Source organism: Panthera uncia (genome assembly GCF_023721935.1).
Source record: "Panthera uncia isolate 11264 chromosome B3 unlocalized genomic scaffold, Puncia_PCG_1.0 HiC_scaffold_1, whole genome shotgun sequence".
Lineage (NCBI taxonomy): Eukaryota > Metazoa > Chordata > Mammalia > Carnivora > Felidae > Panthera > Panthera uncia.
The window spans coordinates 123,044,971-123,051,189 of record NW_026057582.1 but is presented as its reverse complement, the minus strand read 5'-3'; positions in this window follow the sequence as shown (position 1 = coordinate 123,051,189).

Below are 6,219 nucleotides of genomic sequence, written 5' to 3'. Positions count from 1 at the left end.
TGTAGATATCGTTATTCCCATTTTACAGATGAGGACACTGAGGCACAGTGAAATGAAACAACTTCCCAAGGTCATGCAGATCATAAAGGTGGAGCCAGGACTCCTGGCCAGGCAGTCAGCTCTGGACACCCAGCTCTCACTGCCATCTGCAGGGGACAAGTAGACCTGCTACCCAGGACCATGGCCATGGGACAGTGAGCACACATGCTCAGAACAAGCTGAGGCCCAGTGGAAAAAAAAAATTGCTTTGTAAATTACCAAAAAATTAAATTATGCTCACTCTGCTTTATGGTCAGTGCCTTAAAAAAAATCCTTTGAAAATTGATAAACCACAAATTCATGTACTACGTGAGTGATAATACTCTTAGAACAGAATTTTTTGTGATGCATAAGTTCCCTCTCCCAAACAGGCCAGGTGAAAGGCCTTAGCATGTTGTATATTCTGCTTCTGAACTACTCTGTGAAGAGAAGTTCTTGCTTTACAAAGCAAAGCATTAGGGTTCCCAGTATAAGGTGTCTCTAGTTTTGACAGACTCCTGGTGAAGTCAGTGTATCCCTTCCTTGCCAGCTGAGTAACATGTCAGTGAAGTTACCCTGCAGTTCCATTCTCCTGTCATGCAAGGAATAAACTGTCATTTTGGTACACGGGGAAAAAATGATCCTCCATGAAATCAACAGTGACACGCAAGTGATGAATGACTCATGGGGATCTCCTAGGGAGTGAGGACGCATCCCAGATCTCAGGGCCAGAGCCTATAACCAAGTCGTATCTGCAGATATCTTCATTCAGGAAATCGCAATCTTAACAAGTTCTCATTTGCAGATTTTTCTTGAAGGGTTATGACTGTCTTATTTTTCCATTTAAAATAATGCCTGAAATAAGGTCTGCTACATTTTCTGAATCCTGAATATTTCCCCATTCATCTAAATGAGTGGCATTTTCTTCCTTTCTTTTCTTCTTTCTTTCTTTCTTTCTTTCCTTCTTTTCCTTCCTTCCTTCCTTCCTTCCTTCTGGCTGTCAAGAGATTAAAATATTTTTTTATAGTTTCTGTATTTATTTTGAGAGAGACAGTGAGCATGAGTGGGGGAGGGGCAGAGAGAGAGAATCCCAAGCAGGCTCCACACTATCAGCATGGAGCCCAACGTGGGGCTTGAATTCAGAAACTGTGAGATCACGACCTGAACTGGTCAGACACTTAACTGACTAAGCCACCCAGGCACCCTGGCTATCAAGAGATTAATTTTAACTATAGAGCTTTCATTTATAAATACTTGTAATCAACTTTTTTTGTACTTGCTAAGTAAGAGATTCCAAGACATTTTAAAGCAACTAAAAATTTAATTAGCATTAGAAAGTAATGCAAATGTGGGTCATTATTATAAGTGTTAAATACCTGGAAATGCTTCATAATGTTCATAGATGAGTTCACAGCTACCTAAGAGTTGGCCTGTGGAGATATTGGTCTCTCCAAGGATGTCCCCATGGTGATGAGGCAGAGAGGAGGATAGAGAGAGCAGCAGGACAGGGAAGCAGCATAGATTGTTCAGCTGCCTGCATGCATCCTTTGCAGACTTTAAGCTGGGAGGGACAGGAAAAGGTACCCAGGAGGCTCTTGGAGGGACAGGAACAGGTGCCAAGGAGGCTCTCAGAGGGGGCACTGCAGATGGCAGGAGAGGACCCTGGGGAATTGGGAGGCCCCCAGCAGTCTGAGGACAGGATGAAGGCTCTGCTGAGGGACAGGCAGAGGACAGATTCTGGGGACCTTGCTAGACACCATGGAAGATTTTGACGTGGGGGTGCAGGACAAGTGGAATCAAGGATGACTCTAGGATTTTAGCTCCACCAACAGCACAGATAGCATTTTGGTTAAGCGAGAATAAGGGACGTTGTAGAAAGGCAAGGGGGCCTGTGTTCCTCTTATCCTCTCCACTCCCCCTATTCCTTCTCCCCCCACAGACTCTGTGGTGCCTTGGTAATGGGGTGCCTACTTGTTTCCTCTCTCCTCCCCACTGCCCTGCACCTGTTGAGACCTCACTGCCCTTCCCTGAGGATGTGGCCCTCTGTGTACTTACCGTGATGTAGGACCTTATGTGTCCAGAGCCCCTCATCTTCTGACCTCCCTCTTCAGCTGGACCCCCTCCAGATGGCTCTGCAGCCACTCTCCATGGAATATAATAAGAGAGGCACCAAGTGGATTAATATGGTGCCTACCCAGGTAAATGACTCAATCGGTTACTGTCCTTCATAATCAAAATGAATTCAATAAATAATGATGGAGTAACAATTTACTGCTTTGATCTGATCCCCATAGTCCAGGCCTCATGACTGTGTAGATTTATAGGGCCAACTAATTGATTCCTAAAAGATTTCCTTTTAAGCAGGCTCGAATCTAATTGGTTTTCAATTCCTAAGCAAAAGAGGTACATTAAGAGTACTTTCATGAGTTGAAAACACTCCACTGCTCTTGGTCTCCTTGGAGAATTGTTTTGTGGGAGGAGATGAACCACACTAATTGAAGCCAATCAAAGTTAACCAAAATGTGCCCGGCAGCACCGCGTGAGGGGCCTTTTGTACACTTGGTCAGCATTGGTTTCTAGACCTTCACAGTCAGGGTTATATGACAAGAGTGGTTCAACACAAGATTCTAAATGGCTTTCCAAGAAGTGCACAATGGAGTGTCTAAAGCTACTATGTTGTTAGTCTTTTTCTGTTCTTTTTTCTTTCTTTTATTTTTTTTAAATTTTTTTAAAAATGTTTTTATTTCTTTTTGAAGGAGAGAGAGAGACAGAGCATGAACAGGGGAGGAGCAGAGAGAGAGGGAGACACAGAATCCAAAGCAGGCTCCAGGCTCCAAGCTGTCAGCACAGAGCCCAATGCTGGACTCAAAATCACAAACCTGAGATCATGACCTGAGCCGAAGTCGGACGCTTAACCGACTGAGCCACCCAGGCACCCCTCCTGGTTCCTTTTACTAATTCCTTTTATTGGAGAATGGTATTTAGAAACCAAAGTCTGAGTGTTGAGAGGGCTTGTTACTACCGAGGTGACATGGTTTCTAGCTCCTCTCATTGGACAGAGATAGGAAATCGAGTGTGTATACTGACCTGTGTACATCCAACATACCTCCCCTTGCTTTTTGAATACATGGCCCCATCTAATAGCCAAGCCCTGGACCCAGTGTCTTTTTCTTTTTTAAAATTTTCCTCCAGGGGCGCCTGAGTGGCTCAGTCATTTGAGCATCTGACTCTTGATTTCGGCTCAGGTCATGATCTCACGGTTTTGTGAGACTGAGCCCCATGTTGGGCTCTGCACTGTCAGTGCAGAGCCTGCTTGGGATTCTCTCTCTCCCTCTCTCTCTGCCCCTCCTCCACTCAAAATAAATAAATAAACTTGGGCCACCTGGGTGGCTCAGTTGGTTAAGCGTCCGACTTCAGCTCAGGTCATGATCTCGCCGTTTGTGAGTTCAAGCCCTGCATCACACTCTGAGCCTGGAGCCTGCTTCAGATTCTGTGTCTCCCTCTCTCTACTCCCCTCCCCTGCTCACACTGTCTCTCAAAAATAAATAATAAACATTTAAAAAATTAAATAAACTTAAAAAACTTTCACTTGCAAATCACTTTACATGAAAACACCTCATGGGGCATTGTTTCAAGCAATGACTGATTGAGTTGGAGTCCTTGAGACGTTTTGTAAGAACCTAATCACCCCCTCTGAGCCACCCCTCATGCTGCCTCCATAGGCATTGGGTCACATGACTTACAGAGCTCTTTCATGTGACTTGAGTGTTTGGGTGTCCATCACTGCCTCCAGCAGTGCCTTGTGGACTCTCCTTTCTTAAATGACACTGCTTGGGCAGTTTCTCTAACCTCTGGTCACTTTCAGCTTTTGACATTGAGTTTGGTCCCCTTCAAATCTTCACATACAGTTTAGTGCCCCCTTCTCCATGGTCCCTCTCGACTCTCTCCACCCTAGCAGCTGTGGAGTGAGACCGGCTCCGTCCCCTCCTTCTGGGGGCTGGTCTCTCTGGGGTATTGGCAGGTGAAGGGATGAGGGAAGCAGCCTTGTTCTTCTTCTTCTATCAGGGCTGGGCCTGCTCTGCCTGGCCTTGACGAGGCTGATTCCTCAGCTTTTGTGGTCGCCTCTGTGTACATGGTGGGGTTGGTTTCCCATGGCATCAGTGTTACCCTGTCCTCTCCCTTATTCGGAGGGTCATCCATGCTTTCTCTCATCTTGACAGCAGTCCATGCCCCTAAATTCATCGCCCCCCCCCATTGCTCTGTGGCTCTGTGACTCAGGAGCCATGAGGACGCTACGTTCCAATAGCCAGGATGTGACCCCAGAGTGGCTGTGTCCTTTACTGGTGAGGAAGAATTTGCCAGCCTCTGGACACTGGCTTAGCACCCTCATGTTACCAGTGGAATTGTTTTCAGAACCGGACATGGTGTCAGGAAGATGCCAAACTTCTACCACCACTAAATAGATTTGACAGACGCTCATTCTTTGAACTTCAGCTCAGCCTGAAGCCCTGTGTCTGAGGAAGGCAGCTTTGCTCTGCATTGGCTTTCTTGTACCAGCTTTGCCTTGAGTAGCCAGTGACAAACCATCGGTTATCAGTGCTTTTCTTCTCAAAGCATTTGTTGTGAAGTTATTATTGGTGGACAAAACATCTAAAACGGATCATTGCCAATAAAACTTCTCTTGCCTGGAAGGCTGGTTTAAATAATTTGTAATCCATTGGTTTTTCTTTTCCCCGTCAACTATTTTTACATTATCTTGGCATTTATTCAAGAAAACTTATAGCATTAGGACTGACTGAATGTAGTCTCCAGAATGTAGAGAGTTATGACAGTTCCCAAAATTATTCCAAGAGGAATTTTATACAGTAAATTTTAGGGCTTTTCCTTAATATTCCATTGATTTAAAAAAGAATTTCACTGAATGTTTTTCATTGTAAAAGCAATACCTCACCATTGTGAGAGTTTTAAAAACTAGACAGATAGGTGATTGATAGATGATAGATAATACTACAATGGATACATTGTCTTCTAGACTTTATTCTGCACAACACTCATTTATATATGTAAATATTTTAACACATAGCAGGAGCTGTATTAATAGTATATTAGCAACTTGGCTTTTTTCAATTAATATATCACATAAATAGATAACAGATATGCTAGTTACTGATTATTGGTTATTTCTCTTTACCCCAGCCCCTCCATCCATTATCCTCTCTCTCTCAGCCTTGCGTTGGCCCCTCAAGGATGACCCCCTATGTCCTTCAGACTCCGTTCCTCTGGCATCTGATTGGGTTTGCCCAGTGAGAAGCACCAGCAAGATATTGGAAGGTGGGAAGAGAAGTCAGGACATTTATTTCCATCCTCCCCTGCTCAGAGAGAAACTGTGGGCTTTTACCTGTAGCTCCAGGTCTTGTGCAAGGGCTCCCTCTCTTGGCTACACTTTTGCTGGGTCCAGCTAACATGGCTTCCTTCCTTTGTAGCCTGGGGTACTAACAGCTCCCTATTGTTGCTCATTGCTGGATGATGTGCCTTTCTTCATTGATTTAATCAACCCTGTCCACAGAGATTATTCATTAAATTTTCTCCAGTCAGTCTCAATACTTAGTACTCAAGTATGCCAGCTGTGTACTGCCAGGACCCAGACCGACAGAGATGGATGGATGCCTGCATAGATATGTGTGCAGGTGGACCTCATTCTTATAGTGCTGTAGAGGATTCCACTGTATGGGCTCCTTACTGACATTTTTATTTACTAGGCAATGCTTAAGATACACAGAATGGTTTAGAAAATGATACAGTTAATTCCCATATGGCAGTCATATGTATTAGAAAAGAAGGGACTCGGGGTGCCTGGGTGGCTCAGTCGGTTAAGCGTCTGACTTCGGCTCAGGTCATGATCTCACAGTCTGTGGGTTCGAGCCCCGCGTCGGGCTCTGTACTGACAGCTCAGAGCCTGGAGCCTGTTTCAGATTCTGTGTCTCCCTCTCTCTCTGCCCCTCCCCTGTTCATGCTCTGTCTCTCTCTTTCTCAAAAATAAATAAACGTTAAAAAAAATTAAAAAAAAAAAAAGAAAAGAAGGGACTCTCAGATCAGTAAAAGCACCTCTCCACAATTACATCTTGTGTCCCCCATCCTTTTGTTCATCACAGTTTTTCTGCATGTATTTGTGTCCCTAAATGATGGTTTCAGTTTTTGCAT